Source organism: Thalia democratica, unplaced genomic scaffold (assembly GCF_965202585.1).
Source record: "Thalia democratica unplaced genomic scaffold, ktThaDemo2.hap1.1 HAP1_SCAFFOLD_203, whole genome shotgun sequence".
NCBI classification, from domain to species: Eukaryota; Metazoa; Chordata; class Thaliacea; order Salpida; family Salpidae; genus Thalia; species Thalia democratica.
In genome coordinates this window covers 15,001-25,000 of record NW_028139326.1, presented here as the reverse complement: position 1 = coordinate 25,000, position 10,000 = coordinate 15,001, and the positions used below count along the sequence as shown (strand labels likewise).

General features: G+C 31.2%; 4 non-coding genes across 4 annotated transcripts; all 4 read right to left on the bottom strand.

Annotated features, from left to right (window-relative positions):
• Positions 1-110: 110 nt before the first annotated feature.
• On the bottom strand, positions 111-263 carry LOC145845907 (5.8S ribosomal RNA). The gene has a single exon (XR_014370577.1). It is a non-coding gene; the product is annotated as a 5.8S ribosomal RNA (ribosomal RNA).
• A 182-nt stretch (positions 264-445) lies between these two features.
• On the bottom strand, positions 446-2,253 carry LOC145845927 (small subunit ribosomal RNA). The gene has a single exon (XR_014370597.1). It is a non-coding gene; the product is annotated as a small subunit ribosomal RNA (ribosomal RNA).
• A 3,500-nt stretch (positions 2,254-5,753) lies between these two features.
• Positions 5,754-5,872, bottom strand: LOC145845898 (5S ribosomal RNA). The gene has a single exon (XR_014370569.1). It is a non-coding gene; the product is annotated as a 5S ribosomal RNA (ribosomal RNA).
• A 2,859-nt stretch (positions 5,873-8,731) lies between these two features.
• On the bottom strand, positions 8,732-8,850 carry LOC145845906 (5S ribosomal RNA). Its single transcript, XR_014370576.1, has one exon. It is a non-coding gene; the product is annotated as a 5S ribosomal RNA (ribosomal RNA).
• Positions 8,851-10,000: the final 1,150 nt, after the last annotated feature.

The window sequence follows — 10,000 nt, the reverse complement described above, 5'->3', positions numbered from 1 at the left end:
CTCACGCTTCAGCTGTGAAATCGCCAGACCAGCTGTCTTTGACGACACGCTCCTTAATTAAGAAACGAGTCGCAGGCACTTTCAAACTAATGAAAGGATCGGTGTGTTAAAGACCCTGAGACGGACGTGGCCCCAGGATTACCCGAGGCCGCAATACGCGTTCAGAATATCGATGCTCAATGTGTCCTGCAATTCACATTACTTCTCGGAGCTAGCTCCGTCCTTCATCGACGCTCGAGCCGAGTGATCCACCGCTAAGAGATCTCTCGTGTTAATCAATCTCAATGCAACCAAAAAATCGTGTTCAAAAAGAAGCGGCCGCGCCAGCACTTGCGTGCTGAATTATTACTCCCGCTGTCAGGAAGCAACGCGACCGAACTATAACAGTTACAGGGCTCGGTCCCTTCGAAGAAGAGACGTCGCTTGAAATCAAATTTCGATTCGTTAATGATCCTTCCGCAGGTTCACCTACGGAAACCTTGTTACGACTTTTACTTCCTCTAAATGATCAAGTTCGATCGTCTTTTCGAACACCGGCGAGTGCGTTGCCGCACGTACCAGGCTCAATCGGAGGACCTCACTAAACCATTCAATCGGTAGTAGCGACGGGCGGTGTGTACAAAGGGCAGGGACGTAATCAACGCAAGCTAATGACTCGCGCTTACTGGGAATTCCTCGTTCAAGGGAAACAATTGCAAGTCCCTATCCCTAGCACGACCGGGGTTCAACGGATTACCCGGACCTTTCGGCCTAGGGAACACACGATGATCCGGTCAGTGTAGCGCGCGTGCGGCCCCGAACATCTAAGGGCATCACAGACCTGTTATTGCTCAATCTCGTGTGGCTAAACGCCACTAGTCCCTCTAAGAAGTTGTCTCCGACCCAATGGGTCGAGCAGCTATTTAGCAAGTAAGAGTCTCGTTCGTTATCGGAATTAACCAGACAAATCGCTCCACCAACTAAGAACGGCCATGCACCACCACCCACAGAATCAAGAAAGAGCTCTCAATCTGTCAATCCTCGCTGTGTCCGGGCCGGGTGAGATTTCCCGTGTTGAGTCAAATTAAGCCGCAGGCTCCACTCCTGGTGGTGCCCTTCCGTCAATTCCTTTAAGTTTCAGCTTTGCAACCATACTTCCCCCGGAACCCAAAGACTTTGGTTTCCCGGAAGCTGCCGGACAGTTCTTAAGTTCGACACTGCCCGATCGCTAGTCGGCATCGTTTAAGGTCAGAACTAGGACGGTATCTGATCGTCTTCGAACCTCTGACTTTCGCTCTTGATTAAAGAAAACATTCTTGGCAAATGCTTTCGCAGTCGTTCGTCTTGCGCCGATCCAAGAATTTCACCTCTAACGGCACAGTACGGATGCCCCCGTCCGTTCCTATTAATCATTACCTCGTGCTCCGAAAACCAACAAAATAGAACCGAGGTCCTATTCCATTATTCCATGCAACATTATACAAGCGTAAAGCCTGCTTTGAACACTCTAATTTTTTCAAGGTAAACTTGCCGGACCACCGCAACACTCAGTTAAGAGCACCGCGAAGGCACCGACCAACAAGAACAACGAGGCCAGTGCTAGCCTTTCGACCGACCAACCTCGCCGTCCCTATATCCAACTACGAGCTTTTCAACCGCAACAACTTAAATATACACTTTTGGAGCTGGAATTACCGCGGCTGCTGGCACCAGACTTGCCCTCCAATGGATACTCGTTAAAAAGTTTAAAGTGTACTCATTCCAATTGCAGGACCTCGTACGAGGTCTGCATTGTTATTTTTCGTCACTACCTCCCCGAGCCGGGAATGGGTAATTTGCGCGCCTGCTGCCTTCCTTGGATGTGGTAGCCGTTTCTCAGGCTCCCTCTCCGGAATCGAACCCTGATTCTCCGTCACCCGTTACAACCTCGGTAGGCCGATACCGTACCGACGATAGTTGATAGGGCAGTTGCTTTAATGAGATGTCGCCAGCACTAGGCCGTGCGATCCGCAAGCTTATCCAGAGTCACCATTGTAACGACCCGAAAGCCGGTTAGTTTTGGTCTGATAAATGCGCGCCTCACGTCAGTTCGGCGCTTTACGCATGTATTAGCTCTAGAATTGCCACAGTTATCCATGTAAAAGCGTACAATCAAATGAACCATAACTGATTTAATGAGCCATTCGCAGTTTCACTGTACGTGAGCTCGTACTTACACTTGCATGGCTTAATCTTTGAGACAAGCATATGACTACTGGCAGGATCAACCAGATAACTATCCGAGGGCGTTTAAACCCGTTGCTCGACTGAGCGTTTTTACTGTATAAATACAGACCTTTTCTATCACTCGGCTTAAAAGCCTTGCGAACGTTACTGAAAGTCGGCGCCGGCCTTTTGCTGTTTAAAGCGCCAGCCCGCGTCGACTGCAGCATGCAGCTTTACAACTGACTGTTCTTTCTCCCGACCAACCGTTTGCCTTCTGCCGGTTAACTCGTCAGCAGCAACACGCCATCTGTCTGCTGCAGTTACCCGCCTCGAGCCGTGCCTGCCTGCGTCGGCTACTCGTCTCGACGACTTCGCAAAGCTATAAGCCTACCGCCGCTGGACGCTTGTAGTTTTTCATACGCTGCTCCAATGCGTTTACATAGCACGTTCGCCGCCGCTGCAATAGCCGCGCCTCGGGTGCTAAACAGTAATGCTTTAAGCCCGCTTTCTCGTCAAGTCGACCGAACGCACAAACACGTCTCTCTCACTAGTGTAAAGTAATGCATACGTGTATGATGCTCAAATGTTGCTGTTGAACTTTTTTTGCCGATTTTTTCCGATTTTTTTCAATTTCTTTGTTTCTTTTCAATTATTTTAATGTTTTAAGCTTATTTATGCTACGTTTAAATGTTTTAATACTTTTTTATACTTTATTTAATATGTTTAAAAGAAATAAATAAAAAAAAATATGTATAAACTACTTTTTTTAATGTTTTAAATATATATATTTATTATAAATAAACTTTATTTGTATTATTTTTTATTTAAGCGTACTTTTTAAATCTTTATATTTGTTTTATCGTTTTAAGCACATTGCGATAAATATAATAAACAAAAAATTGAATAAAAATAATAATAATAAAAAAAAAAAAAAAAAAACATAAGCTTATTTTATATGTTTTATTTTATTTTTATTTAAACTTACTTTTCAAACCTTAATACTCGTTTTATTTTTTTAAGCAGATTGCGATAAATATAATAAACAAACAATTAAATGAAAATAAATTAAAAAAATCAAACATAAGCTTATTTTATATGTTACATTTTATCTTTATTTAAACTTACTTTTTAAACCTTTATAGTTGTTTTATTTTTTAAGCACATCGCGATAGATATAATAAACAAACAATGAAATAAAAATAATAATAAAAATAATAATAAATCATAAGCTTATTTTGTATGTTTCATTTTATTTTATTTAAAACTTACAATTTAAACCTTTGTATTTGTTCTATTCTTTTAAGCACATCGCGATAAATATAACAAGCAAACAATTAAATAATAATAATAATAAAAAAATCATAAACTTATTTTATATGTTTCATTTTATTTTTATTTAAACTTACTTTTTTAACCTTTATAGTTGTTTTATTTTTTAAGCACATGGCGATAAATATAATAAGCAAACAATTAAATAAAAATAATAACAAATAAATAAAACAATACGGCTAAACTATAAAAAGAAAACTAAATAACTGATAAATACTTGTAAAACAATATTTGAAAAATGTATTTTGAAACACAACACGATTGATTTATAAATAATAATATATTTTTAATTTGTGTAGTTCATTTAAAGTAGTCTCCCTTTTTGCTTCTGGTTTTATTAGAGTTATATATAACAATAAATGGTGTAGTTTATTTAAAGTAGTCTCCCTTTTTGCTTCTGGTTTAATTAAAGTTATATAACACATACTATAGTAAGTTAGATAAACTATAGTAACTTTATAAAACTACTTTACAAAATACATTTGTATAATTTAATAACTTTAAAATAACTATCAAGAATAAAATAGAATAGCTTTAAGTTTAGTATACAATTGGTATGTAAATTGTGTAGTTTATTGAAAGTAGTCTCCTTATTTGCTTCTGGTTTTACTTGAGTTACATAACGTTAAATAAACATACTTAATAAACGTAACCATCAATACTGTCATTTTAATAAAACTAAGTACAAATACATTGAATTAACATAGAACTTTAAAAAGCCTTCGCTAGTATCTGTTGGTAACAGTAAATAACCTATTATGACTCACAATACAAGTGCGAAATTTATTTTTCATTTGATTTTTCAGGTATTTATTTATTTGTGGAAATAAACTTTTTTATTACATTAGAAACTAATTGAATTTTTCCTATAACTATACCTATTATTATATTTAGTATGCTTAAAAGTAATAAAATGACACGTCGCGATTATATAATAAACAAACAATCAAACAAACAAAGAAATAAAAAAAAAAACTATTTTTTTAAACTTATATTTCAACTATATGTCTTATTTTATTTTCATTTAAACTTACTTTAAACCTCTGTATTTGTTATATATATTTCAACACAATACGATTAAACTATAAGACAAACAACAAAATAAAATAATCACATTAATAAATACACTAAGCAAATAGCTAGAATAAATATAAATAGTTCAATATATACAATATATTTCTTCCATTTTTAAGTTACTTGTTAAACATATTTATTTAAAAATGTTTCTTTAGAATATAAAACTAACAGTTCTACAAATAAAGAAATTAAAAAGCCAATACACATAACACTAACTTTTCATAAATTAGATATGCAAATATGAACAAAATAATAACTAAATTCTAAAGCTTTTGTAAACTGTGAACTTATAAACTTATAATAATAATTGCATATTCACTATTCACAATAGCTTTTTATTTAGTACACAACTGGTCCTGTAAATTGTGTAGTTTATTGAAAGTATAATCCCGTTTTGCTTCTGGTTTAAATAAAGTTATACAACACATACTAAAGTAAATTAAATAAAGTAATTCACTACTATCGTATTAAATAAAACCAATTTACAAAATACATTAATTTAAATTAAAGTGAACTTTGAACTTATAATAATAATTGCATATTCACTATTCAGAATTTCTTTAAATTTAGTACACAACTGGTCTGTAAATTGTGTTGGTTCTATTCAAGTACTCTCCTTGTTTGTTTTGTTTTAGTTGTATTTATTTTTAGATACTAGCACATTCAATACACATAATAAAGTAAACCAAATAAACTCTATTAATTTAAACTAATTACAAATACATTAAGTTAATACAAAACTTTAAAAAGCTTTTGCTAGTATCTGTTGGTAACAGTAAATAACTTATTATGACTCACAATACAAAAGTGCAAAATTTATTTTCGTTTGATTTTTCAAGTAGCCACGCTTTTATTTGTTTTTGGACAAAAAGACTTTAAAGTTTTAGTATAAAAGACTAATTGTATTAATTTTAACTCAGAAAATTGTACTCTACAAGATGGTGCCATTATTTTTTCGATATCTCAAACTGGTCAAACCACTTTTTTAGCGCTCTAATTGGTTTAAACAGCAAATAACGTTATCTGATTGGCTTACGTTTTTATTTGCTAATAACTAGAATTTACTTTTCTTTTAAGCGTTAAAGAAATGTAAATAAACGAGTAATAAGTATAAATAGGTCAGAAAGAAAAATAGTACAAAAAAGATGAATTCAAAAAGCAAAAGCCTACGGCACGTGGTATTCCCAAGCGGTCACCCATCTAAGTACTAACCACGCCCGACACTGCTTAACTTCCCAGATCGGACGAGATGGGGTGTACTCAGTGTGGTATGGTCGTAGGCGTTTGAAGGCGTTTACAAGCCTTTATAAACCCTTCGGTTTATTTAAAAAACCTATTTGCACTTGATTTACAATCAATTTGATATTTTAAAATTATTCCTTATAAAATTTTAACCTGAATTAACTTTTTTTTTGTTTTTTTAATCAACAGTTACTCCCAAACTGTACTAAAACTGTATTGTAACTGTACAAAAGTGTTTGTTTAAACAATTGTTATCTATAAATTACCTAAGACCAGGAAAAGTAGAAGTAAAGTTTATTGAATTATTAAATAAATAAAATAAAATCGTAAAATAAAATAATACAATATGTTTACAATTTGTCATTGATCTATCCATTTATGTTATTGCATTACAAATACAAACATTGCATACATTCAAGAGTATTATTCATCAATCTTTTCAATATAATAAGTTTTAAATTTATATTTATTTTTAAATAATTCCTGACATTTTAGATTACCTGAGATTTTTTTTTTAATTAAATTAATTTTAGTAATTAAATACTTGACGTTCTATTTTGTTTAATTTGATAACTCAACCATGTTTATTTTTTTTACTAATTTAAAAGAACTATTAAACTAAAAGACATTACATACAGCTTCTAAAAGTTTTAAACACCTTAAAAAATATTATTATTTTAAAGATATATTAAAGAACTAAACAGATATTACTCCTAAAAAATCTTGTTAATAATATATAAAAAGTACTCAAAGTCAGACTCGGAAATATATATACTGTTGTATATCTTACTTGAAGTTCACTGTAATTGACACTGTATAACAAAATTATAAAAATCAACCTATTTATATAGCAAAATATTTCTTTATCTTTGTCGTGGCGCGGTGGGTCAGTGGTCTTATCAGCTGACTCATAAGCAGAAGGTTGTAAGATCGAATCCCGCTAGTCGTCACGAAACACCACTATCGTTCAATGTTCGGGCTTCAAATTCTTTGAGATTATACTGTACTATTTATCTATCTAACTAATCTATCTAACAAATGTTGTTCAATCTAGGTTGTGGGTACTTGGGTCGAGTAATGCCTTTGACTTACAATCTGTTGTGGATTGACAATATTCCTCTATCTATCAATAAACAAATCTATCTAATAAATGTTGTTCAATCTAGGTTGTGGGTACTTGGGTCGAGTAATGCCTTTGACCTACAATCTGTTGTTGATTGTCAACATTCCTCTATCTATCAATAATGATTATATTCAATAATAAATGTTGATTAATTCAGTTGTAAGAAAACCAGTGCGCTGGTTAGGTTGGGTAAGGCCTTCGACTTACAATCTTGGGGATTATCAACGTTCATCACAAGTACAGTAACGATCTCATTGAATTTCCAGTTGGAACATTGGATTGTAGTGGTGGCCTACTTTGTAGGTTTTTTGCCTAGTTTGTTTTTTGCCTAGTAGTGTTTGCCTAGTTTGACAAACTATTGTATATATATTGTATAACTTTATTTGTATTATTTTTTATTTAAATTACTACTTATTATTAAAGAATTAAATTTTCTTAGAAAAAAAAACTATGTATTTTAACTAATGCTTATTTTATATGTTTTGTTTTATTTTTATTCAAACTTACTTTAAACCTCTGTATTTTTTATACAATACGATTAAACTATATAACAGAAAAATAATTAAATAATCAAACTATTGAATAAGCAGTTAATTAGTGTGTTTTTTTATGCTTCTTTCATTTTTAACTTACTTGTTAACCATATTTCTTTTATTAAAGTATAAAACTAACAGTTACTAAAATAAAATAATCATAAAGTCAATACACAAAACACTAACTTTTTATAATTTAAATATGCAAACATGAATATAGTTATGAATCTATTATTTATTCAAATAGAATTATTCAAAGCTTATAATTATAAAGCTTTTGTATAATGTTTCAATTACAGTGAACTTTAAGTAAGATAAGTTTTTTTTTTTGTATTAACTACAAAATTGGTATTTTAGTTTATTATTAGTAACTAAATACTTATATTTATTATATTTAAAAAAAAACATCTATACTAACTCTAATTTCAAAGCATATTAAAACATACAAATTTTACCAACTAAATATTTATTTTTATTTTAATTATTATAACTTTCAAACATAAGCTTGTATACCTTATATACCTATATACCTCATATAGTAGGCTTGACATAACATAACATTATTTAATTCTTTTTGTTTGAAATAAACTCATTTAGTTATTAGTAAATTACAACATAAATGTTTATAACAATATAACTAAGATTTAGCTTTTGAGTTAGTAAACTTTGATAGTTTTCTTTTAATAGTTTAATAGTCCTTATTTAAGTTCAAACAAAATTGCTATATATTTAATACACATACAAAAGTAAACTAAGTAAACGTAATTCAATAGTTTCTATTAAGTAAAAGTAATTACAAATACATTAAGTTAATACAAAACTTTAAAAAGCTTTTGCTAGTATCTGTTGGTAACAGTAAATAACTTATTATGACTCACAATACAAAAGTGCAAAATTTATTTTCGTTTGATTTTTCAAGTAGCCACGCTTTTATTTGTTTTTGGACAAAAAAACTTTTAAGTTTTAGTATAAAAGACTAATTGTATTAATTTTAACTCAGAAAATTGTACTCTACAAGATGGTGCCATTATTTTTTCGATATCTCAAACTGGTCAAACCACTTTTTTAGCGCTCTAATTGGTTTAAACAGCAAATAACGTTATCTGATTGGCTTACGTTTTTATTTGCTAATAACTAGAATTTACTTTTCTTTTAAGCGTTAAAGAAATGTAAATAAACGAGTAATAAGTATAAATAGGTCAGAAAGAAAAATAGTACAAAAAAGATGAATTCAAAAAGCAAAGGCCTACGGCACGTGGTATTCCCAAGCGGTCACCCATCTAAGTACTAACCACGCCCGACACTGCTTAACTTCCCAGATCGGACGAGATGGGGTGTGCTCAGTGTGGTATGGTCGTAGGCGTTTGAAAGCGTTTACAAGCCTTTATAAACCCTTCGGTTTGTTTAAAAAACCTATTTGCACTTGATTTACAATCAATTTGATATTTTAAAATTATTCCTTATAAAATTTCAACTTGATGTAAGTATTTTTTTTATTAAAACCTTTTTTTTTGGTGTTTTAATTACAATTACTCCCTGTAACTTTATTTAAGACTTTGTTTAAAAGATTGTTAACTATATTCTATATTAAATACTATGATTAGAAGTAAAGTTTATTAAGTGATTAAACTAAATAAAAAATAATGTTAAAATAAACATGTTGTGTTTAGTTTGTTTTACTATTTCTCATTGTTCTATTTATAGATGGTTTTGTTTTACTTCAAGAATATTTATAGTTAGTTTCTAAAGAATATCTCATACTACATCAGATTTTACGATTAACTTAATTTTAGGTAATAAAATATTTGACGTTTAATTTAATAACTCAACTATGTTTATGTTATAAAATAATAGTATATAATACACATACATTATAATATAATAATATGTATAACTAGTTGTTTTACTTTAAAATGAATAATTAAGTGGAAGAATTAAAAGAACTCACATTTTTGAAGAGAGCGTGGAAAACCAGAATAGTCTATTAAAACATTTATTAAATTATCGATAAATATAGAATACAATAGAATTAAACATATAAACGTAACTGTGGTTGCTTAGAAACTAAACAAGAATTTTTTTAATAAAAATATAAAATAGTTATTATATAGAATTAAAATAAAATAAAAGTAATATAAATTATATTTTTAAACTAAATAACAATTCACGAGCAATATTAGCGCAATGTCAGAGTATGAGTTTATAATAAAGGAATTGCTTCCTTGATGTTGATACTTACCTTATTCAAATAGAATACATTTTCAGCAATCAGGCTTGTGTTTATCTTAGCGCGCGTAACACAACGTTTGTGGGTTTTGGCACACTTTTGTCGATAGTGGGCGCCCCGCCTTTTAAGTACAGAAATTTCGGGAATTTTCGATTTTCGGAATTCTGACTCGACAGATCGTTTTTGTTTGGTCCAGAGACCCCGTAAAAAATTTTTCAGCCCATTTGAAGCATGATGAAAAAATGTTATTTCGACCCCCTTTTTTTAGGGGTTACGGGGACATCA